This window comes from Bos javanicus, chromosome 4 (genome assembly GCF_032452875.1).
Source record: "Bos javanicus breed banteng chromosome 4, ARS-OSU_banteng_1.0, whole genome shotgun sequence".
Taxonomy (NCBI): Eukaryota; Metazoa; Chordata; class Mammalia; order Artiodactyla; family Bovidae; genus Bos; species Bos javanicus.
The window spans coordinates 60,030,941-60,056,692 of NC_083871.1; the positions used below are offsets into that span (position 1 = coordinate 60,030,941).

Below are 25,752 nucleotides of genomic sequence, written 5' to 3' on the forward strand. Positions count from 1 at the left end.
TCCAGCTGCTAAGCGGATACTGACTAGAACAATGACTCTGAAGCACAGACCTGATCACGTAAGTCTCTTTAGGCATGATCTATACTGGCAATTCTTTGTCTGTGATGCCCTGAAATCAGATGCAAAACTTTTTAAATAAGTAAGCGAAACTTCCTGGAAAACTATCCCAGAAAAATCCATGACCTGGTAAAGCTTAAAAAACTACTGACATAATGGATTTTAAAAACCTAAGATATTTAGTATGAAATAGAAGAACTTTTATGGTCTGTTTCCTACCTACCTCTCTAGACTCATTGATTGCATTTCTTTCCCTTACATCTTACCATTCCACTTAAACTACTTGCAGCTACTCAAGCAGTATAACTCATGCCTATGTATAAACTTGGAGAAGGCAATGGCACCCCACTCCAGTACTCTTGCCTGGAGAATCCTATGAACGGAGGAGCCTGGTGGGCTGCAGTCCATGGGGTCACAAAGAGTCGGGCATGACTGAGCGACTTCACTTTCACTTTTCACTTTCATGCATTGGAGAAGGAAATGGCAAGCCACTCCAGTGTTCTTGCCTGGACATTCTCAGGGACTGGGGAGCTTGGTGGGCTGCCATCTATGGGGTCACACAGAGTCGGACACTACTGAAGTGACAGCAGCAGTAGCAGCAGCAGCGTGTATAAACTAGCACTTCTTTCTAGCTTTCTTTCTTACTTTTTTTTTTTTTTTTTGGCCATGCCACGAGGCTTGTGGGATCTTAGTTCCCCAACCTGGGACCAAACTCGTGCCCCCTGCATTGGAAGCACAAAGTCCTAACCACTGGACATCTAAGGAATTTCTAAATTAATACTTCTTTCCCGATTACTTTTTCTGCCCTAATCCATTCAGAACATACCAATACATTCTTCAAAATCCAGTTTGTGTATCACTTCCTCTGGAAAGTTTTCATTTATGTCCCCAGAATATATTATTTCCTTCTATGTACCTTTATTTTATAGATTTTTTTCTATTTATAATACATTTGTCATTGTGGAGCATGTGTGCTAAGTTGACTCAGTCATGTCTGACTCTTTGCGACCCCATGGAGTGTAGCCCACCAGACTCCTCTGTCTATGGGATTCTCCAGGCAAGAGTACTGGAATGGGTTGCCATGTCCTTCTCCAGGGGATCTTCCAGACCCAGGGATTGAACCTGTGTCTCTTATGTCTCCTGCATTGGCAGGCAGGTTCTTTACCTTGTCACTGTAATATATCTTTATGTATTCTGTTCATCAAACTGAGCTGTCCAAGGAAATGATGGTGTATTATTCTTTTTGTCTGTTCCCATCTTCTAGGAAAAAAATCTCAGTACAAAGTAGATGTTCATAAAGTATTTGTTGAAAGACACAACTCAAAAATATGTTTACTCACAGTTGATATATAATAATGGAATTGTAGGTTAACAAGATACTGGGTTTTAACCTGACAACTGCTTCCTTTCTCTTACGTAGGTTTGACAGCAATTATTCTCAAACTTTACTTTGCACCAAATATATCAGTGAAGCTTCTTAAAAATACAGAGAGAAGCCTTGGGCCCAGACCTACTAAGCCAGAATCTCTGGGGCTATGGTTCTGACATCTGCTTTAATAAGAGGCTGCCCGGATAATCATCACACACATCAGAGTCTAACTCTTGCTGTCAACTACTGACAGAAATCACTTTCCATTCCAGAGCAAGGACCAAAGAAATATTCCCACTTTCTCCCCCATTGTGACCTTAGGCAGAAAGGTCTGTCACTACTTATGACATCAGAGGATAATCCATGTTAGTCACTGCCAACCTACTTTCACTGAAGTTTACAATAGCTAGGACATGGAAGCAACCTAGATGTCCATTGGCAGATGAATCGATAAGAAAGCTGTGGTACAACGGAATATTACTCAGCTATTAAAGAGAGGAAATGTAAATCGAACTTCAGTCCTGGAAGTCATTTGGACAGTTCCAGCTGAAGAGCCAAAGTAGAAAATTAACATTCCAGCTCCCAGAAACTTTATTTCCATGTTCCTTCTGGGCATAAATGATTTGTAAGTCAAATAGAATTGTTCTGGCCCTAGTAATTTTGCATAATGGCTCACAGCATGGTATTCTAGTTCACTTTTAGTATTATTTTTCTTTCATTTCCATAGAAGACTGGCCACATGATTCCCTAAGCATACCAACAGAGCCCCAGACCTACACACAGCCCCTGCCCAGCACACACATATATGTGCTGAGCTTAGTTGCTCAGTAGTGTCCAACTCTTTGAGACCTCATGGAGTGTAGCACACCAGGCTCTTCTGTCCATAGGGATTCTCCAGGCAAGAATACTGGAGTAGGTTGCCATGCCCTCCTCCAGGAAATCTGCCCGACTCAGGGATCAAACCCAGGTCTACCACGTTGTAGGCAGATTCTTTACTGTCTGAGCCACCTGGGAAGCCCTGGTTCTTATTTAGTTGAGTTTAAAATAAATAACTTATGTACATAATTCCTCACAAAAGAAAACATTTTAAAAGTCTATATGAGAGTATTTTCCATAGTCTCTCAGGCTATTAATTTTTAATGTAAAATTAGGTTTTATTCAAATCTAACCTGTTGAGTTCAATAAAAACTTCTTATAATATCAGGTATTAAGAAAGCACCTTTCAAAAGCCTACAGGTTTTTAATTCATTGGCTCACTTCTATCTTAACTTTATAGAAAGCAACTCAATAATCTCTCAGTTAGCATGCAATTCTGCAATTTTTTTTTATGCTCAAAAGTGGTTAGTGAGGGTCATAGAGGGTACAGTGGGAAACTTCAAAAAATCGAGGCTGTTGCAAAGAGCATGCTGCTGCAGGCAAATTTGAAATGGAACACTGATTTTATTTTGATCAATAAATCCAGATAACACGGCATTACCATTCTCAAACACTGCAGTTTTTGCTTCATTTTAACTGAATGTGTCTTGTGGAATCTTGTTTTATTCCATAAGACAGAATGACATTTTTTTCCCCAGACAAGCAAGACCTATCTAAAAATCAATCTTTCAGCATGGCAAATACATTGTAAATTATAAGGCAATGTGTATACTAAGGCAAGTGTCATAGTTAATTTCAACAATTTATTAAAAGCATGTCAGGATTTTGATAATACCAAGGAGGTGAAATTTCTTACACAGCATGCCAGATCAGCACAGTTTTCGATTTGAGATTATAGGCCATTGACTAACATGTCATCAGGTTCACATAGTATCTATGGTCAATACACTCAAGAAATTAAAAGCACTCCATCTTGGGCAAGACATAGATATGAATGACTGAAACAGAAGACCTGAAAACTTTACAATTTTGATAAATATATATCTTTAATAGATGTTATGATATATTTTCCAAGGAACTCAACACCTGCTTTAAAATCAAAGCTTCATGGGAACCTTCCAATGCTCTGGTGTCAACACGTCCCTTCAGTTCAGTTCAGTTCAGTCGCTCAGTCGCTCCATGAATCGCAGCACACCAGGCCTCCCTGTCCATCACCAACTCCCCAAGTTCACTCAGACTCACATCCATGGAGTCAGTAATGCCATCCAGCCATCTCATCCTCTGTCATCCCCTTCTCCTCCTGCCCTCAATGTTTCCCAGCATCAGGGTCTTTTCCAATGAGCCAGCTCTTCACATCAGGTGGCTAAAGTATTGGAGTTTCTACCTCAACATCAGTCCTTCCAATGAACACCCAGGACTGATCGCCTTTAGAATGGACTGGTTGGATCTCCTTGCAGTCCAAGGGACTCTCAAGAGTCTTCTCCAACACCACAGTTTAAAAGCATCAATTCTTCGGTGCTCAGCTTTCTTCACAGTCCAACTCTCACATCCATACATGACCACAGGAAAAACCATAGCCTTGACTACACGGACCTTTGTTGGCAAAGTAATGTCTCTGCTTTTGAACATGCTATCTAGGTTGGTCATAACTTTCCGTCCAAGGAGTAAGCGTCTTTTACTTTCATGGCTGCAGTCACCATCTGTAGTGATTTTGGAGCCCACAAAAATGAAGTCTGACACTGTTTCTACTGTTTCCCCATCTATTTGCCATGAAGTGATGGGACCAGATGCCATGATCTTCATTTTCTGAATGTTGAGCTTTAAGCCAACTTTTTCACTCTCCACTTTCACTTTCATCAAGAGGCTCTTTAGTTCCTTTTCACTTTCTGCCATAAGGGTGGTGTCATCTGCATATCTGGGGTTATTGATATTTCTCCCGGCAATCTTGATCCCAGCTTGTGCTTCTTCCAGCCCAGCATTTCTCACAATGTACTCTGCATATAAGTTAAATAAGCAGGGTGACAATATACAGCCTTGACGTACTCCTTTTCCTATTTGGAACCAGTCTGTTGTTCCATGTCCAGTTCTAACTGTTGCTTCCTGACCTGCATACAAGTTTCTCAAGAGTCACCTAAAATTCAGGTCTTTGTTTCTATATTAATTGATCCCAGAGAATAAGAATGCATAATTCTATCTTTTCACTAGATCTTTAAAAACCATTCTTTCTTTCTTTAACATTGCTCAAGAACCCCACTTTTTGAAGCATATGTCATTCATTCATACTAAATACATCAACATATACCTTCTGTTGGAAAAGATTTTAAAAAGGAGAAGATTGTTTAGTAAAACATAAGTTGTTTTACTTTGCAGAGGAAAGGGGGCTGTTTATTTTGTCTCGTTAATGGTTTGGCTGGTGATCAAGCTCTGGAATTTATAAAGAAAGCTGGTTCAAATGCCCAGCTTCAGGAATCTGCATTTCTATCCCTTTAACGTTCCCTCTTCTGTCTCTTCCCTTTCTTTTTTGGTGATCCTATGCACCCTCTTAGCTACAACTGCCCCTTCTTGGCTGATGATCCATTCTAGCTTGGACTTTTCTCCTAAACTCAGCCAGCTCTGTAGTTCCACCTGTGTATGGCACATCTCCACAAAGGTATTCTCTTCACAAATCAAAAATCAACATTACTGCATGCATGCTAAATTGTTTCAGTAGTGTCAAACTCTTTGCAACCCCATAGACTGCAGCCCGCCAGGCTCCTCTGTCCGTGGGAGGGATTCTCCAGCAAGAATACTGGAGTGGGTTGCTATGTCCTCCTCCAGAGGATCTTCCCGACCCAGGGATCGAACTCACGTCTCTTATGTCTCCTGTTGGCAGGCCGGTTCTTTACCTATAGCGCCACCTGGGAAGCCCTTAACATTTTACTGAAGTTCAATTTATTGAAGTTCAATAAATACTCATTTAAGCTAAAATGTGCATTTTCAAGATGTGAAAAACTGAATATTAGAATGGTTTATTAGATTATCTATAGCTGCCTCCTGGAAACAAACCTATTTCTCTAATCAATAAAACTTGAACTTTGTTCTTTGAGATGACTAACAAAATTGAAAAACTTCTGATTTATCAAGAAAAATAGAGAAGACATTTAAAAAATTATCACATCAGAAAAGGATGATTTTTGGTTCTTGAATTTCCACTTATTCCTTATTATAGATTTCAGCTTTCCAATGGAACTCCCCATTCTGTCATCAATTTTTCTTGAACATAATTTTTAGTTCTTTTAAATTCCAATATCTGAATCACCTGTGAGTATTTTTATTGTCTACTCTTTCCCAAGGTCCTATCTAGTAATAAGTCAGGGCATTGGACAGAAAAATTGTAGAGAAACTGAAAGGGCAATTCTTCCTCTAAAAGGCTTTTCTCAAGCTTCTAGAAGGCAGTTTTGAATAGGAGCAGAAATATTAACCAAGTCAGGGCTTAAGCTGATTGCGGTAAAACTTTCAATATTCCTCAAGCTGATCTATTTCTGATTTGCCCTTACTTCTTGTGTGTTGTCGTTTAGAGCTCTAAACTGAGAACCTGGGCACATTCACTTAGCAGACTTTATACTCCAGTTTTTGTCTCCCAGTACCATCAGATTTCTGATAACTGCTCTCTGTTCAGCTTCTCTAACTCCTGGTCAGCACTGCCTCACGGGCAAAATTGCTTAGAAGGTAAATCTCACTTCTCTGCAATTCTTTTTATTCTAGGATTATGACTGCTCAAATCTTGGCTGCCTTGGAAACCACACAATGCCTTCCAGCAGATGTTTTTCTATATTTTATCCAGATTTTCTAGTTGCTCTCAGGGAGAGGACTGGTTAACTCCAAGCCAGCCCATCATACCTGGAAGCCAAGATATATTTTGAAGATACAGTGACTAGGATTTGCTGACAAATTAGATGTGAAAATCAAGTGAAAGAAACTAGTTGAGAGTGACAATGGGGTCTTGTTTGGGGAGTTTTAGCCTCAAGGAACCATAATAAGGGAGTTGTAAGTAGTCAAAATGGGGAAGGCTAGGTGGGGCAGATAGGCTTTGAGAGAAAATTGACAAACTCAGTTATGAATACATTTAAAGTGAGATGCCTGCTATATATGCAAGTGGTGATGCTGAGTAGATGGTTCAGTACACAAATTTAGAGTTCAGAGGTGTCCAAGATGAAAACATGAGTTCATGAATCTTCAGCCTGTACTTTTGGAGTTTACAAGGTCAAGGCTAAGATTTATACAATATTGAAATGCAAAAGAGTGAGTGGCACTTAAAAATCTTAATGAATTTTTCCATTTTTATAGCAGGACTTTCAGATTGGAATATCTGAAGTAGAGCAAGAAAGCAAAGTAGAGCAGAAAGAGGCAGGATTCCACTTTCAAACAAATCCTACCACATTGTTTCTCTAAAGACAAACAACCATGATCACTTTATCTTCTCACTCAGATAGGAGGTTTGGCACCATTAATTCCCTTTTCATCCTTCCTCTCAAAGGACTCCATCTGTAGAAAGAAGCCTGATTATAGACAGAGTGGTCTGTATTAAAAGGGAAACCAGAGAGTACAAAAGTTCTTGAGAAAGAGAATTAAAAATGAGAATTAAAAAAAAAGGTAAAAAAAATACAAGGATACCTGAAAGTGAATAATCCATGAATTTGTAACATTTACTTATTTCCAAATGCTTAAATTAGGAAGTCAGGGCAAGAAAGTTTGAGTCTAACCTTAGTTATCTATAGGGGATACACACCCTCATTAATTAGTAATGTGTGTGTGTACGCTCAGTAGCTTCAGTTGTGTCTGACTTCTTTTGACCCTATGGACTATATCCTGACCAGGCTCCTCTGTCCATGGGATTCTTTCAGGCAAGAATACTGGAGTGGGTTGCCATGCCCTCCTTCAGGGGATCTTCCCAACCCAGAGAATGAACCTATGTCTCCTGAATCTCCTGCATTGCAGGTGGATTCTTTACCCAGTGAGTCACTCACTTATTTAACTAATTAAGGGACTTTACAAGGAAGGAAAATAAACTTGCTTTTCTAGCTAAGAATCTCTACATCTGCTTTTTAAAAAGTCGGTATTTTTCTATAGCCCCCCTAAAACACTTTCATTTACCATTTCATAGACATTGTTACCTATAGAGACAGGATTCATCCAGGACAAAATCAGAATCACAAAATTTGAAGCTTAAGTAGCTGCATTTTTTAAACTTCCATTGATTTCAGAAAGCCTTGGTTAGCAACCATGATGATTTTCTGTCTTTCCTCATTATTGATGTTATTCAATCACTAATTGCTATGGACAGTGTTTGTGTCCCTTCAAAATTTATTTGTTGAAATCCAATCTCCCAAGTGGGCTTCCCTGGTAGCTCAGCTTTTAAAGAATCTGCCTGCAATACAGGAGACCCCAGCTTGATTCCTGGGTCAGGAAGTTTGCCTGGAGAAGCTACCCATGCCAGTATTCATGGGCTTCCCTAGTGGCTCAGATGGTAAAGAATCCGCCTGCAATGCGGAAGCCCTGGGATCAATGCCTGGGTTGGGAAGATTGCCTGGAGGAGGGCATGGCAATCTACTCCAGTACTCTTGCCTGGAGAATCCCCATAGACAGAGGAACCTAGCAGACTACAGCCCACGGGGTCGCAAAGAGTCAGACACAACTGAGCAACTAAGCACAGTACAGCACAGCAACCTCCCCATGGATGGTATCTGGAAGTGGAGCTTGGGAGAAGTGATTAGGTTATGAGGTCAGAGCCCCCATGATTGGGATTAGTGCCCTCCTGAGACTCCAGAGAGCCCCCTTGCCCTTTCTGCCACATGAAGACAGCGAGAAGATGACTATTATGAACTAGGAAGTGGGCTTTCAGCAGACACAGCATCTGCCAGTGCCTGAGTCTTGGATTTCCTAGTCTCGAAAACTGTGAAAAATTACTGTTTCTTGTCTAAGCCACTCAGTCTATGTAGTGCTCAGTTATAGTAGCCTAAATAGACTCAGACACTAAATGAAGAGTGATCCAGAGCTTCCATCATCACTTGAAGGGTACCTATTCTCATCAGTTCTAGATTAGCTCAGAAACCTCATGCTCTTTCTCTTGGTTTCAACCTGACTATTTGCCAATATCCAGACCTGATGGAATAATCTTCCTAGAAGACCACATTGATCACATCACTCCTAGATGAAGAATCTACCATGACTTACTACCTCTCAAGTTACATTTTTTGTTCATAAACTCAAGTCTCCCTAAAATAAACCCATAATTCTTCATCTTTGCCTCTAATGTTAATCTCCCTAATGAATCATATAACAAAAATTAAATTCTGTTTATGATTTATTTAGTTTATAAGGTCTTCTTGTGATTTATAATACACCATTCTGTTTGTGTATAATGCATGATATAATTAGTACCAGATATTTAAGTTGACTTCCAAATCTTGCCACAAAGGCCATCTTGGAAAATATTAGGAAAACAAGCACATCATGACCTAAGCATCAGATCAGAATTCTAGCACTGAAGCTTCAGCTTCAGTGCTAACCAGTTGCGTGACCTTGGGAAGATCATTGTTTCTTTAAGTCTCTGCTTTGTTATTTGCAGAATGCAAAGCTTGAATTCAATTACCTCTTAGGTCCATGTAACGCTAATGCTTTATGAGGCTCTCACCTCTCATAGAGAAGGGTGAACTAATGACTAAAAATAGATGGCATTAACGTACAAGTTCATGATTTTATAGAAAATAGGCATTTGAAGCAACTTAATAAGCTAATAATACTGTATTTAATAGATACATAAATTACATTTATTCTTATAAGTATTTTTGTTTCTTCTTTTTGTCATTTTGTGCAAAAAGTGTTCTGTTCTTGCTTAAAATCTAAAACGGTCCACCTATGTCTGATGTGTCTTTTTTACACAAACTCTAATATTTCCAAACAATTCCAAATGCTTTGAATCTGCTCACATCTGGTCACAATAAAGATAAAGCTGTGACAGTATTTCTAAAAATAAGTTAAAACCATCTGAGATGCCAAAAAGCAATAACCGCAATAACCATAATAATGGAGATTGCTTCATCTGCACAAAGGGAAATGCTGCAGATTTCTGCTTCTTGGTCATCATTACCTCCAAACTTTGATTATCCACTCACCCAAATTCATATGTTCTTTCAAGGTCAGGCTCAAAATTTCACTTCAGTAAATTTTTGCATTGTGCTATTAGTCCAAATTCATTAGTACTTTCAAGGTCAGTCTCAAAGTTTAGTTCACAAGCCCTTCCCTCCTATCATACCTTTATTCTTCTTGAGACAGAGGCCAGGCTTAGCTTCACTTTACTCCCTACCTATTTAAGACCTCCTTCTCCATGGCTGCACTGGGTTTCAGTTGCAGCGCAGGGGGCTTAGTTGTCCTGAGGCATATGGGATCTTAGTTTGTGTCCCCTGAATTAGAAGGCAGATTCTTAACCACTGGACCACCAGGGAAGTCCTCGATTGTGTTTTGCATTCTTCAGTTACCTTGTGATAATGGAAGGATTTGATTCTGTTCATTCTTTTTGGAGGAAAATGTAACTTTGTGATTGGATTTACAGCTAAAAGCAAGCCTCCTCTCAGTATGACACAGTGTTTCAGCAGCTCAAAGGTATTAGTGTTTAAACCTCTCATGCTCAATCTCGAATGAACTGGTGCCAGTTGGACAACCAGTTGACAACTGTCCGTCAGGCTACCAGTTGTGGCAATTTTCTGGAATATGTCGTGGAAAGATTTTTCTGAGTCTTTTGGTGAGACTGGAGCCAAGGATACATTCACACAAAATACCCTGGACCCCATATGTTACAGGTAGTTCCAACATAAAAAGTATAAAAAGAACAAGGGACATCAATTTCTATAGCTGTAGAGAAAAGATCCAAAATCATTTGCTTGTTTTATCCTCCTTCATTTAAAATTGATTTTCTTGAGCACAACTATTTAAGAAAATCAAATTTTAGTGAATACACTTGTTTTATTTAATCCAGGGGAAAAAAAAAAACCTGCCCGCTTATAGAGCCCTACATGCTTCATAAAATGCTTTCTGAGTCGAGTTTTATGTCAGGGAATTTTGGAATGCAGATTGGCAAGTGATAACAGCCTTTGCACAGAGAAAAGATGGATAAATAGTCATGCTTGAGGAAAACAACTGAAAGGATGTCACTGTCCCCTGGTATAGGATGAAAGGTGAGTTATTTGCTAGCACTGGGCCTCCTGGAATTTGGGCAACAAAGAATACAATGAAGATGAGCTAAGGTCAGCTATTCCAGAGGAAACTAAATACAGGTTTCTTGGCAAGCAAGAGAAGCTGAGACTGTGGATGCTGACAGACTGGAAATGACCCACATGGCAAAGGCTTCTGATGGGCAACAGAGGGGAGAAAGACTCACCAGCCAAGCCTTCAATGGTCACGAGGCAGATGAACATTTGGAAGACTGATTGTTTTGCTTGATTCTCAGTTGTCTCTTTTTAGTCTTCAGATAAAATATGTGTATGCATGATATGCATGGATCAGGATAATTTCAATGGTTTGCCTTACATTCCCTTTCCCTTCTTTTGCTTTAAAAGCAGACGGCAGGCTCCTTGTCGGTTTGTTTCAGGAGAAGTTCATGTCAGGGTAATCTGGGCTTTATTTTCAGAAGTTTAGCACTGCGGGAGGAATAAGGTTTGAAAACAAAAGATGGCCTGGGCTGAATTATGAGCCCTTGGACCGGGAGTGGTATTATAATCCATGGTCACATTAAACTTCAAGGAAACTGGATCCTACATGGGTCTTCTGGACTGATCAGAGCCCCATAATCCAAGAATGGCATGGGAAAGGCAGAGTTATCTGATTGAAAGAGTAAGGCATGTTGGTGGGAGAGAAATTCCTGTGGTTCCACTTTCTTTCAGTCTCTAAGCAGTCCCAAATCATCAGGCCTATTGTGGGGGATAGATAAGAGTATCCATACAACAGACCTTACTGTCCCCAGCCAAGGGGACAAGTAGAGAAGTATAACTGAGTTTTAAGAACAAATGGGTGGGAAGTACAGGCAGGACCACGTGAATTCAGAGTCGCTTGGCTGACTATCACTGAACATCACTCACACTCCTTGCCTAACAGCTTATAAACTTCAAAGATAAATTTAGGGTTTTTATAGTTAAGAATTATTTCCCTCATCATTTAATATTTTATTTGCAGCATGAAACCCTCAGACTTTACCCTGACCTTCCCCCTAAACTGAAATCGTCAAACAACACAAACCTCTAGCTTTGTTCACTGATTCACACTCCTCTCTCTACTCCTTAATGGTGTCTAACAATCTCCTTTAACATGGAAGAAATTTCTCTCACCTCAAATCCCACTGGACTTCAGCTTTCAAAACAAAACCCACAAAGTCCTCCCACAAGCTTCTCTCAACAAAGAAGCAGTCACTCTTACTATTTTCTTGAATGGAGGGAGGAAAAGAGGGGGTTTTTTATTATAAAATTATAAGATAATGGCTTAATGTCAGAGCTATGGGAAGCAGAACAGGTACAGTTTCATTCCTCTTGAATGTTAATTCTAGTGGGTCTAACAACTGTATTCTAGGCTTTTCTCCTTTTAAATTTTCTTCTTGTCTCTCTTTTTGGGCTGAAAAATATGTAGAGCCTTCTATGCCCTAGTCAACATTTTCAAAAATTTACTCTTAATAATGGACATTTCAGTTATACCCATGGTAGAAAGGTGACCAGTGACCATCAAGGCCTATCTGAAATTTTAGTAATGTATATGAAACTTGGGGAGGGGACACTCAAGGATAATTATAGTCACATTTCCCTGCAGTCCCTCAGGAAGAACTGGAACAGTGTAATTCCATTTTCCTCTCAGGGGAGGCAGTAGTTGTACAAATGGTCTGAAGAGCTACGCTTTCTGAATGGGAAACCTGACTCCATCAGAAGTATATGACTTGGGAAAATGCTCCTGGTCCTTCAGTGCCTGAAATCCCTCAGCAGCTGAGTGAAAATACTAATAGTATATGTTTCCATTTTGGGGGGATGACTGAGTTAAAATTTATAGACATTCATATTACAGAGGGCTTCCCTGGTGGCTCAGACTATAAAGAATCATCCTGCAATGTGGGAGACCCAGGTTTGATCCCTGGGTTGGGAAGATCCCCTGGAGAAGGGCATGGCAACCCACTCCAGTATTCTTGTCTGGAGAATCCATGGACAGAGGAGCCTGGCTCCATAGGGCCCTACAGTTCATAGGGCCCCAAAGAGCTGGACACAACTGAAGTGACTTAGCACACATGCACATAATACAGACAGACAGAAAGGGAAAATCAAGAGGAAAGGACACTCCCTCCCAGAAATTTCACACATCACTTGTGTTTTTATGTTCCACTGGCCAGACTGGAGTCACAGGAATACTTCCAGTAGTCAAGGAAATGTGGAAACCATGAGCTGCCATTTACAGAGTTCCATTTCTCAGAGGAAAGGAGAATAAATATAGGAGAACAATTAGCACTTTCTACCAGAGGTATCTCTTGGAAGACTGAATTTGTAGATGGCGATTTGTTCCTGCTACATAGGCTATTCTGTCTCTTTCAACAGCCTATACTGAGGTGATATGTGAGGTGAAGAATTTTGTTCTTCTCCCGGATGTAAGTAGTTCCGCATGAACGGGAGAAGATGAACTAAGGAAGAAGATATTCCTAAATTTAGAAACCTTGCCTTCTACAAAAGAGTTTGAGCAAAGTAAGAGTTACCCAAGAATAACTTCACTGGATTAGCTAGCTGACATGGTGGACAAGGCAAGAATTATAACCCTGAATTTATAGGTGAAGAAAATTGAAGCTGATAAGGAAGCTGACAGCATTCACACAACTGTTCAAAGGCAAAGCCTGATCTCTTATCCATGACTTCTGACCACAAAAACAAGTGTTCTTTTCATTAAACCAAGTTTAGTTTTATTGCCTAGCTAAATATTGAATCATTGTTCACAGCACTTTTTAAAAGAAGAAATGGCTCTGAGGAAAGCAGTGTTGTGATAAAGTTGTATTTTAGGAGCTAAGCACCTGAATTCTGTTCTCAAGCCTACTATTACTTTTGTGACTTGGACAAATCAGTAGTATTTGTGTGCTTGACTTACCAGATTGAAAAATGTGAAAGCTTTGTAACTTTACTTAGTTCTACATTATGTGTCAGTACTATAATATAAGCTAGTCCCAGGCAAGAATCTAGCCTTCATGTAACAGACAGAGAACCACTTGTCACTCAGCATACAAAAATAACTCTATCATATGTGACCTGCTGGACTAGATGACCTCCAAGGCTTTATGGGAAAATTTTTGGATACCCAAGAAGCATCCAGAAGCACTCAGTAACTGACTGGTGAAAAAGGAAAGGCACCTCTGATTTATACTGCTTGGTGAATAAATCATTTGATACTTGTGGCAAGTGAACCAAAAGGAAATTGAGATATTCTAAAAAGCAAAGTGAATCAGAAAAGAGTCTGAAAAAAATTATTTTTTAATGAATTTAACTGCTGGTAATTAGGATTGGCAGTAGAAATTAGCATAAACACACTGTCCAAATGGTAATGCAACTAGAAAGTTGTTATAAATTCTTAATGCCCCTTTTAAGAATAGAAAATGACAACTCATCAAAGAACAATTCATCAGGGTTCATGCAGCACTGACCTGAGCGCTTCATTGCTCTGATCTGTAGAGCCCATTCCAATTTACTAGGCAAAATGCTTTGAGCAGAGAAAAGAGAATTTTCATATAGTAATAGTCAAGACTGGTAGGTTTCAAACTTTCTTGGCTGAAGAAAATTGTCCCATTTTTCAAAGGAATTAGTAGGCAGAAATTCAATATAAGAATAATAAAAATAGCAGTAACTAACACTGACTATTAGTATGTATTAATAGCAGGTGCTATTTTAAATTTATGTGTTATTTTATTGAAGACTCACAGCAGCACCCAGATATTGGTAATATTATCCCAAGTTTGCACCAGATGAAGAAAGTTTGTAGTAAGGAGGTTAAGTAAATCATGACGATCACCCAAGTTGTAATGGAAGAAGCCAGGTGTCAATGACCAAATCTGCCCCTGAGCCCAGTTACACGCTGCTTAAAACAGATGTACCAGAGCTGTTCTACTAGTGCTGCCTACTATTCTAAATGAAATCTGCCTTCAGAACACCTCATTCATGGATATCTTGAAAAGTACTTGTGATTCTGTCCTTAGATTTACTAGACAGAAGTCTCTCCCTTTATAACTTAATATGTATAAACACATCTGAACCTTTTGTATTTAATTTTCCAGTCAGATCTAAAAGACAGTCATGTCTGAATGAGACAATAATCAATTTTTGGAAGCCTCCAATCTAGAGCAGAGGTACAGAAGTAGACAGCAGGTGTCTCATAATAAACATTCAAGGCAACTACATGTAACTACAATAGGTGTCACATGATTGTAGGAGAGTAGTGACCTCATAGAACGCTGCTGCTGCTGCTGCTAAGTCGCTTCAGTCGTGTCCGACTCTGTGCAACTCCATAGATGGAAGCCCATCAGGCTCCCCTGTCTCTGGGATTTTCCAGGCAAGAGTACTGGAGTGGGTTGCCATTTCCTTCTCCAATGCGTGAAAGTGAAAAGTGAAAGGGAAGTCACTCAGTCGTGTCCGACTCTTAGCGACCCCATGGACTACAGCCCACCAGGCTCCTCTGTCCATGGGATTTTCCAGGCAAGAGTACTGGAGTGGGGTGCCATTGCCTTCTCCATATAGAACGCTAGCGTTTATATACCGAAGAGTTGACCAACCACCATGGTGGCTAGAGAAATGCATTAAAGATGCAAAAGCTACGGTTTTCATTTTCATGTGGTAGATAACTCAACTTTAGTTTGTTTCTAGGCTAGTACTTACACCTTGAATCAAAGTGAACTTCCTTGCAAGTGCAAAGTCCTTTTCTCTTTCTGAGGCCTTCTCTCTTTATCTTTCTTTGTCCCTACAAAGTAGAATGTATCCCCAAATCATAGCCCCCTATTTTGCAATAAATGCAAGTAACCAAGACAGACAAGATGAGAGTATGACCAACAAACCATCACGAAAATTCAACCACTCTGGGAGACACAAATCCAAACATCCCAACCTAACTATACATCAGGGTATATATTTTACTATATTTTTTTTGTTCAAAAGACAGCATAATGCTGTATCCACAAGAACGCAGGCCTCATACAGTAATAAATAAACTTCTGCGTGCTTTTAAAATGTCTTCTTATAATTCAACTCAGTAAATGTTTATCCAGCCTCCTGTCTGTCCTTGGCACCAGTGATACCAAGATGACAGTGACACAGTGTCACCCAGTTGGTACAATCTTAGCCATCTTTGCTCATTTGTAAACTTTTATTTGTCAACCATTTGTCTCTAATTATGGGTGAAGTTTTTCAACCTTAAACACTTTTACTTCCACAGTGAACATCTCCAGTGCTTCTCCTGACATGGCAACAGTAAGGAGAAAGTATTACTCATTTCAGCATCTTAGAAGCAGCCTCAGAGGGCAGGTTCCCAGGAGAGGCTTAGGCAGGGTTTACCCAGTGAAAGTTTAATCAACTTCACTAGTGGTTGTGAAGCATTATTGAGCAATACCCACATAAAATGGGCTTCACAGGTGGCACACTGATAAGAATCCGCCTGCCAATGCAGGAGATGCAAGAGATGTGGGTTTGATCCCTGGATGGGGAAGATCCCCTGGAGGAGGAAATGGCAACCTCCTCCAGTATTCTTGCCTGGAAAATTCCAGACAGAGGAGCCTGACAGGGCTACAGTCCGTGGGGTTGCAAAGAGTCAGACATGACTGAGCCAGCAAACACATCCACACATAACATAATCCTCATCTTTGGTATGTGTATTACACATGCTTTGGTATGTGTATTACAGAAGTTTTACTAGCAGGATGAATTGGCTGTTCAAAAAAAAAAAAAAGCTCTCTACTGACAACATTGTATAAATGAGATATATCTGATAGGTCAATGGTAGGAAGGAAGATCATGTTCATATTTAAATCTGAAATTTTCTACTTTATACCAGAGAAATGGGCAAAAAGATAGGATACATGCACTGGATAGAAAATGAGATTTCTAGTTCTAAACATCAGTCTTTTACAAGAAATTTTAATTATTAATAATCTTTTCAAAAAAATATAAACAAGGAGCATATACCAATTTATAATGATATCAAATTTGGCTTGAGATTTTGAAAGCCTATGATTTAGATATGCAACTGTGTAACTGTTACTCCTGCTGTGATCAGAGATTATAAAACATGGAAGTGTGAGATTGCTATGCTTTACTGATTACCTTTTGCTATACTCAATCTTACTTTGGTTTTGTTTGGGGTTTGTTGTTTTTCTTAAAAAAAAAAAAAACAGGTCCATGTACAACCCTACTTTGGTGAAGTATGACTAGGACAATATTAAGAGTTCATATTGAAAAGTATAATTGATAACAATAATTTAGTAGCACTTCTATTTTTAAAAAATTGAAAAAGCTGATGCACAGCTCTAGAATGCACAGAAGTTATGCAATTTAGTAGTCATTTACAAAGGAACATAAAAAATAAAGTACCCATTTTTCCCAAGAGAAATGGAAATGCAATTTCCCCAGCAAAATCTATTCATATTTGAATTTTTATTAGCTTTCTGTAATGGAAAGGCTATTAAATATATATTGTTTTGTGCTTCTGAATAGTTTTCACATCTTCTTAAGTGAAGACAAGATCAGTATTGCATTATGAAAAGTACCATTCACGCATTGTAAGCACCAGTTCACAATGCAATGGGCTGAATAAAGCAAAATAAATTCCAAAATCTAAATAGGGCAAATGTGTTCAAAGTGAATGATAGCTTTATTACTTACTCCATTGATGCCATGGAAAAGAACACAAAAATCTGAGGTTTGAAGCGAGCTTTTACTGAAATGATCTTTAAAGCCATTTGTTTGAAAATGCAATGACATCTAGTGGCAGATTCAGCTCATCACTTCTGTGTTCGCACTGAGAGACTTTTGTGTCCACTGCTGTTTTAAGACATTCCCAAAATAGGACAATAAATCCGGCATTTGGGGTCAACACGAAAGGTGGCAAGACTGTTTACTTCACCTAAAAGAGCTTTCATTTAACAGTTAAGGGTGACAGAGTGAGAATAAGACAGCACTGTGAGAGAGGAAGGGCACTGCTCTGTGTCCTTCCTCTTCCTGTGTTGGTGGTCCCTGTGTACCTGGCAGAAATGTCCTAGAATCAATTCCATCATTTCAGTGAGGACAATTAAATTAATCAAAGCTTAGTGTCTATTCTGGGAACATATGAAAATGTCTGCTTATACAAAAGATGTGCAGAAGTTTGGTCTTGATCCAATCCTACCCTAAGTGAACCAAGAAGCTCCGAGTCCCCTGTAAATCATTCCTCTCTTCTCTAAGGAGCCAGCCCAGATCAAAGTCTCTGAAAACAGTTACTGAGAACTCATAGTCAAGTTAAAGAGCCACCCTTAATAGGGCCTTTTAGATACCATGATTTAAATGGACAATTTCTCCCCTCAAAAGTATATAATACGTGAAGTATTTAGGTCACCTTAAACCATCAAGGAATTCTCCATAGGATATGTCACAACTAAAAAATACTTCTCTATTGGTGGAAGACCAGTAGCAAGAAACCGTTTGCAAGAATGGTTGAGAAAGTTAGCAATTTCACTAAAAGCAAAATTCCCATGGAGCTGTATTTGGTTCTTAATTTTAGTCCGCAAAGATACATTCAATACTGCTAAACCCCAGGTGCTATATTACACCCAGAAGAGCAAAGCCAAATAAGTCACAAATTTGACATTGGAACTTCTCAGTCTGGTGGATCATGAGACAAATGCACTAATGCTAAGGCAAAGGTAAGCATAGGGTCCTTTTTATGAGAGTGATCTGTGGGGATAGGGGCATTTACCTAACCATGATTGGGCAGCAAGGGGGGCAGGAAGTAATAATAATAAGAAAAGTCCTCCCTGATCAGATCACATTGGTGCTTTTTAAGAAAATTTTTTGATTGGACTATAGTTGATTTACAATGCTGGTTTACTTTCAGGTGTACAGCAAAGTGAATCTGTTACACATATACATATCTCCACTCTCCTTTAGATTCTTTTCCCATCTAGGCCATTATAGAGTATCAAGTAGCATTCCCTGTTCTATACACTAGGTCCTAATTAGTTATCTTTTATACATAGTAGTTATGACCAGTGCATTTTCTTGGCAAAACTCTATTAGTCTTTACCCTGCTTCATTCCGTATTCTAAGGCCAAATTTGCCTGTTACTCCAGGTGTTTCTTGACTTCCTACTTTTGCATTCCAGTCCCCTATAAAGCCAAAGATGGAGAAGCTCTATACAGGCAGCAAAAACAAGACCAGGAGCTGACTGTGGCTCAGACCATGAACCCCTTATTGCCAAATTCAGACTTAAATTGAAGAAAGTAGGGAAAACCACTAGACCATTCAGGTATGACCAAAATCAAATCCCTTATGATTATACGGTGGAAGTGAGAAATAGATTTAAGGGCCTAGATCTGATAGATAGAGTGCCTGATGAACTATGGAATGAGGTTCATGACACTGTACAGGAGACAGGGATCAAGACCATCCCCATGGAAAAGAAATGCAGAAAAGCAAAATGACTGTCTGGGGAGGCCTTACAAATAGCTGTGAAAAGAAGAGAAGTGAAAAGCAAAGGAGAAAAGGAAAGATATAAACATCTGAATGCAGAGTTCCAAAGAATAGCAAGAAGAGATGAGAAAGCCTTCCTCAGTGATCAATGCAAAGAAATAGAGGAAAACAACAGAATGGGAAAGACTAGGGATCTCTTCAAGAAAATCAGATATACCAAAGGAACATTTCATGCAAAGATGAGCTCGATAAAGGACAGAAATGATATGGACCTAACAGAAGCAGAAGATATTAAGAAGAGATGGCAAGAATACACAGAAGAACTGTACAAAAAAGATCTTCATGACCCAGATAATCACAATGGTGTGATCACTCACCTAGAGCCAGACATCCTGGAATGTGAAATCAAGTGGGCCTTAGAAAGCATCACTACGAACAAAGCTAGTGGAGGTGATGGAATTCCAGTTGAGCTATTCCAAATCCTGAAAGACGATGCTGTTAAAGTGCTGCACTCAATATGCCAACAAATTTGGAAAACTCAGCAGTGGCCACAGGACTGGAAAAGGTCAGTTTTCATTCCAAGCCCAAAGAAAGGCAATGCCAAAGAATGCTCAAACTACCGCACAATTGCACTCATCTCACACGGTAGTAAAGTAATGCTCAAAATTCTCCAAGCCAAGCTTCAGCAATATATGAACCGTGAACTTCCTGATGTTCAAGCTGGTTTTAGAAAAGGCAGAGGAACCAGAGATCAAATTGCCAACATCCGGTGGATCATGGAAAAACAAGAGAGTTCCAGAAAAACATCTATTTCTGCTTTATTGACTATGCCAAAGCCTTTGACTGTGTGGATCACAATCAACTGTGGAAAATTCTGAAAGAGATGGGAATACCAGACCACCTGATCTGCCTCTTGAGAAATTTGTATGCAGGTCAGGAAGCAACAGTTAGAACTGGACATGGAACAACAGACTGGTTCCAAATAGGAAAAGGAGTACGTCAAGGCTGTATATTGGCACCCTGTTTATTTAACTTGTATGCAGAGTACATCATGAGAAATGCTGGACTGGACGAAACACAAATTGGAATCAAGATTGCCAGGAGAAATATCAGTAACCTCAGATATGCAGATGACACCACCCTTAAGGCAGAAAGTGAAGAGGAACTAAAAAGCCTCTTGATGAACGTGAAAGTGGAGAGTGAAAAAGTTGGCTTAAAGCTCAACATTCAGAAAACGAAGATCATGGCATCCGGTCCCACCACTTCATGGGAAATAGATGGGGAAACAGTGGAAACAGTGTCAGACTATTTTTCTGGGCTCCAAAATCACTACAGATGGTGACTGCAGCCATGAAATTAAAAGACACTTACTCCTTGGAAGGAAAGTTATGACCAACCTAGATAGCATATTCAAAAGCAGAGACATTACTTTGCCAAGAAAGGTTCGTCTAGTCAAGGCTATGGTTTTTCCTGTGGTCATGTATGGATGTGAGAGTTGGACTGTGAAGAAGGCTGAGTGCCGAAGAATTGATGTTTTTGAACTGTGGTGTTGGAGAAGACTCTTGAGAGTCCCTTGGACTCCAAGGAGATCCAACCAGTCCATTCTGAAGGAGATCAGCCCTGGGATTTCTTTGGAAGGAATGATGCTAAAGCTGAAACTCCAGTACTTTGGCCACCTCATGCGAAGAGTTGACTCATTGGAAAAGACCCTGATGCTGGGAGGGATTGGGGGCAGGAGGAGAAGGGGACGACAGAGGATAAGATGGCTGGATGGCATCGCTGACTCGACGGATGTGAGTCTGAGTGAACTTGGGGAGTTGGTGATGGACAGGGAGGCCTGGCGTGCTGGGATTCATGGGGTCGCAAAGAGTCGGACACGACTGAGCGACTGATCTGATCTGATCTGATCTGATACACAGTAGTGTGTATATGTCAATCCCAATCTCCCAATTTACCACTCCACTGCTTTATACCCTCATGACCATGTTTTTTAATAGGGAAGAAATAGACGAAGTAATGCAAGGTAATGGAGAAAGTGTGGAACTTAGGTGGAAGTAATGGAAGGTAGAACATAACAAGTTGGGGAGATCGTGGCATGTTACATAAAAAGCAAATCATTCAACATAAAATTTGCACTAAAGGTAATCAGTTGTCTTTGAAGGATTTTCAGGGGAAAAAAGTGATAATACTGGATTGGAATTTTAGAAATATCACTCTCCATGGAGAAGAACTCAGGGACTCTATGAGCCTCGCTTAACTCATGGAAGACTGTGTGGAAGACAGAGTTCACTGGATTCTGGGGGTAAACTCGTCTACCTAATTTAATCAGAGTTGGCTAATAAGACTCAGAATCCATGCAGCTTGGACAGAAACTCACAAATAAGCAAATTAGTCATTTTTAGCAATCAAGCAACTCTTAGTCATTCTGTGAATGTGGAAAACTATTAAACTTGTTTCCTCCTACCTAACAAAAAAAATTAAGAAGAAAAACAAGAAGATAATACAATGAACAGTGGCAAAAGTTCTTCTGAAAGTTTTCTTACTGCTTCATCTGCTGCCAAACAGGTTAGCCATCAGTCCTATTAGAGCTGGCTTCTCCAAGAAGTATAAGCAAAAAAGTAAGACATGGAGAGATGAAAATGGAGAAGATGGAGAGATGAAGTGTACAACCTGGAGAGAGTTTTTAAGACATTGTTGCTGTTCAGTCGCTAAATCATGTCTAACACTTTGAGACTCCGTGGACTGCAGCACTCCAAGCTTCCCTGTCCTTCACTATCTTCCAGTTTGCTCAAACTCATGTCCATTTTAAGACGTATGCAGTCTAGTCTCTCCATGGGTGGGCTGATGGTTTTTGTCACTTTAGGAAAATGGCAGAACAAGCTCTTTGACTCTTCCTCTCTTCCAGACTCTATCCAGAGTCGAGATGCTTTAATTTTCCCTAGAGGCACAATCCAAAAACACAACTATTTCTCCAAACCACCTCACAGAGCAAAATCAAAGCAATGACTCAATGACTACAGACTTGATTCAACCACTGAAAGGATTTCAGAAGGAGAATTTTTATTTCATTCCTTATACACTTTGTATATAAAACAAAGGAGGAAAGGAGGGTAGGAGGGACCACTCCATAATATGCAAACAAAGTGACTGAGGTGGCTACAATTTTCAAGACAAGAAAGGGTGTGGGTCTAAACAAAAGCAGTGGGAATAATGTGCGAAATGTGACCATTTTAGAAATCCTAAGGAAACTGATTGAATAAGATTTGCTGACCAGTTGGATGTGGAATAAAGGGGAATGGAAAAATCTTGGATAATTCCCAAATTTCTGGCTTTGAAGGTTAAGTAGTGATGCCATCCATCAAGCTTGAGGAGCAAAGATAGGTGGAGGGTGTGAGAAAGAGAGGAAATTAAGTTTTATTCAAGTAAGGCTACATTTTCTATGCAACATTAGTGAGGTGTCCATCAGGCTACTGATTTTTTTTCCTGTTATTAAGTTGTCTTTACCTACTTTTATATGAATCTCTTATCACATATTTGCAAATATCTTCTCTCATTCTGTAATTGCTTTATAATTTTGTTGATAGTTTCCCTTAGTGTGCAGAAGTTTTTAGTTTGATAAAAGAACTGAATCACTGGAAAAGACCCTAATGCTGGGAAAGATTAAAGGCAGGAGGAGAAGGAGACAACAGAGGATGAGATGGTTGGATGGCATCACCAACTCGATGGACATGAGTTTGAGCAAGCTCTGGGAGTTGGTGATGAACAGGGAAGCTTGGTGTGCTGCAGTCCATGGAGTTGCAAAGAGTTGGACACAACTGAGTGACTGAACTGAACTAACTGAACTGATAGTCTAATTTCTTTATTTTTGCTTTCACTGCCTTTGCTTTTGTTGTCAAAAAAAGATTTAAAAATAAGATACTTATTTCTATATACTTATTTGACTGCACCAGGTTTACGTTGAGGCATGCAAGATCTTTCAGTTGCAGCATGTGAGATTCAGTTACCTGACCAGAGATCGAACTGGGGTCTCCCGGAATGAGAGCAATGAGTCTTAACCACTGGACCACCAGGAAAGCCCCCCCAAAAAAGATTTTTTTAATAACAAACACCTTCATTTTTTCCCTCTTTGCAAATTTCTTTTCTTTACTTCATGCTGCTGCTGCTGCTAAGTCACTTCAGTCATGTCCGACTCTGTGTGACCCTATAGACAGCAGCCCACTAGGCTCCTCTGTCCCTGGGATTCTCCAGGCAAGAATACTGGAGTGGGTTGCCATTTCCTCATCCAATGCATGAATGTGAAAAGTGAAAGTGAAGTCGCTCAGTCATGCCCGACTCTTAGATACCCCATGGACTGCAGCCTACCAGGCTCCTCGGCCCAGGGATTTTCCAGGCAAGAGTACTGGAGTGGGGTGCTATTCATACTCAGCTCTTAATGGGGACTTAACTTCTCAGGATGGCAATTGCCTTGACTATACATATTAACTTGTCCATGCATTTAGCTCCTCTTTGGAATTCCTTTAGAGGAGTTGTTTTGTTCTACTGTGGCATGGGATTTGCATAAAACAATCTCTAAGTAACAGAATTAAGCACAATCAGCACTCCTTTCCTTTACGACAAAAGAGAGCGTCCAAACCCTTCTCGACAGATTTGGATCACCATGAAACAGATGGCAAAAAATTAGCATGGGCCTTAAAGCCATACTAATTATTTTATTGTTCTTGGCAATGAAGAGTCATTTGTTGTTTTAAGAAGAAAATAGACATGATAAGAGAAAGATATCTGAGAAAGTTTAGAAGAAGCGTGGAGAGGAACTGAGATGGCTGAAGATGAAATATTATCAGGAGGATATTTAACTAAAGTAGTTGAGAAATGGGAAAGTCAAATGAGGGAAATGGCAGAGTAAATGAAAGAAGAAAAAAGAAATTTCAAAGTTAGTTTTGACATACTATCAACTAGACTTATGGATCAGTTCCTGGAGCTGTGAGAAATAGGAATCAAAGATGGCAAAGTTTCCAAAGGGGCTGACTTCAAAGTAATTCTATTAAGAGGGTTTGAAAGTGGAGAAGGGGAAGCAAAAGTTTACCAGAGAATAGTAGTTAGCTATGTGACCTTTGAGAGGCATTACAACCACTAGGTGAAAGCAATAATTGGCAACTCAGACACAAGGTCTGGGCTGGAGATAAAGGTTTGTGGAAATCAGCAATAGTTGAGGTCATGGAAATAAATAAAAGAATGAAAATAGTAAAAAAAAAAAAAAAGAAAGAAAGAATTCAACCTTTGGTGATATCAATATTTACAAGCTACTGAAAGGGAAAAAAAAAAAAAACTTAAAAGGAGACTGATTTTTTTAAATGGTAAAAAATAAGAAGAAGAAGAAGAAGAGGAATATGGGAGAAAGTTGTGATTCAGAAGCCAAAGGATGCTTTGTCTGAAATGCTGCAGAAGTCCTAGAGGATAACTGCTGAAAAGAAGCCATTAGATAGGGCAGGTGGGAGACTGTCAGTAACCTTTGAGAAGCTAGCTTCTGTAAAGTGATGGATGGGAATGAGAACTGAGAATCCCGGCCTAGCTAAGGAAGACTGAAGAAGTGAGTATGGACTTTTCCTTCAAATTCGACTGCAGAGAGTAGGGACAATATTAAGCACCAGGGGGACTCAAGATCCAGGGAAGCTGTAATAATTCTTAGTATGTAGACATTTTTATAGATGGACAAGCTGGCAAAGGCCAGCAAAGAGGAAAGTTCTGCAGATATGAGAGAGTTGGAAAATAAGACTAGATCCTAAGAAGAGTGAATATGGCATCTTTAAGAGGAACAGAACTCACATTTTATAACCTGGTTTTCCCTTATCTCTTGCCAGTCTCCCAATATTTTCAGAGGAACAAACTTAGCTTGCAGATGCTAGGAGCCCAGGATAAATACCTAAAAAAAAAAAAAAAACAGCTGATCTTTTTCAGGCAGTTATTTTTTATAATCTCTTCAGACACACAACCCACTATGTCTGCAATGCCCAGTAATCCAAGTCCCCAAATCAAGGTGTTTAGTGGCAGATATCGCTTGTTTCAGAGTGTGGCACCTCCCCAGTGCCCTCCAACCTCTATTTCTCACCAGGCTTTTATTTACAGCTCTCTTTTGTGTGTCTCTCAGATACTTTAGGAATAAAGCACTCTCTCATTAAGCCTCTCTTCACTTACCACAGGATTTATCCCACCTACTACTAATAAACTGGTATGATTTATGACACAGGATTTACTTTCACCAACAGCAGGCATCTAAGGCTATCTCTGAAAACTCTCCAAACGCTTATTCAAATGTTACTGAAGCTGAGCCCCTCTCTGTTCCTAATTATTTCATAGAATAACTTAGAAGAAAATTTCAAAGTTTCCCTTCACACAGAGCACAAACTTCCTTCTATGAGACATACTTCTTCAGTCTTGAAATAGGCTTCACCTGTTTTGTCTCTTCTTTGGTGGCTCAGATGGTAGAGAATTTACCTGCAACGAAGGAGATGCAGGTTCGATCCCTGGGTCAGGAGGATCCCCTGAAGAAGGAAATGGCAATCCACTCTGGTATTCTTGCCTGGAGAATTCCATGGACAGAGGAGCCTGGTGGGCAATGGTCTGTAGGATCACAAAGAATTGGACACTACTGAGAAGTTGGACACGCTTTCTTCTTTAGTCATTCCTATCACCCAAACTGACTTCCCTGGTGGCTCAGATGGTGTAGCATCTGTCTACAATGCAGGAGACTCGGGTTCAATC

At 39.7% G+C, this 25,752-nt stretch overlaps 1 long non-coding RNA gene across 4 annotated transcripts in view; it reads right to left on the reverse strand.

The window, feature by feature from the left end:
* The window catches only part of LOC133246127 (uncharacterized), a 162,096-nt gene that overhangs the window by 80,107 nt on the left and 56,237 nt on the right, over positions 1-25,752 (reverse strand). For 3 of the 4 annotated variants that reach the window (XR_009735920.1, XR_009735923.1, XR_009735921.1), the window contains 2 exons: positions 25,486-25,611; positions 24,817-24,913 (listed from right to left, as the gene is read on the reverse strand). This is a non-coding gene — a long non-coding RNA (uncharacterized LOC133246127). The remainder of the gene's footprint in view (positions 1-24,816; positions 24,914-25,485; positions 25,612-25,752) is intronic. The other variant, XR_009735922.1, reaches the window with a different exon arrangement.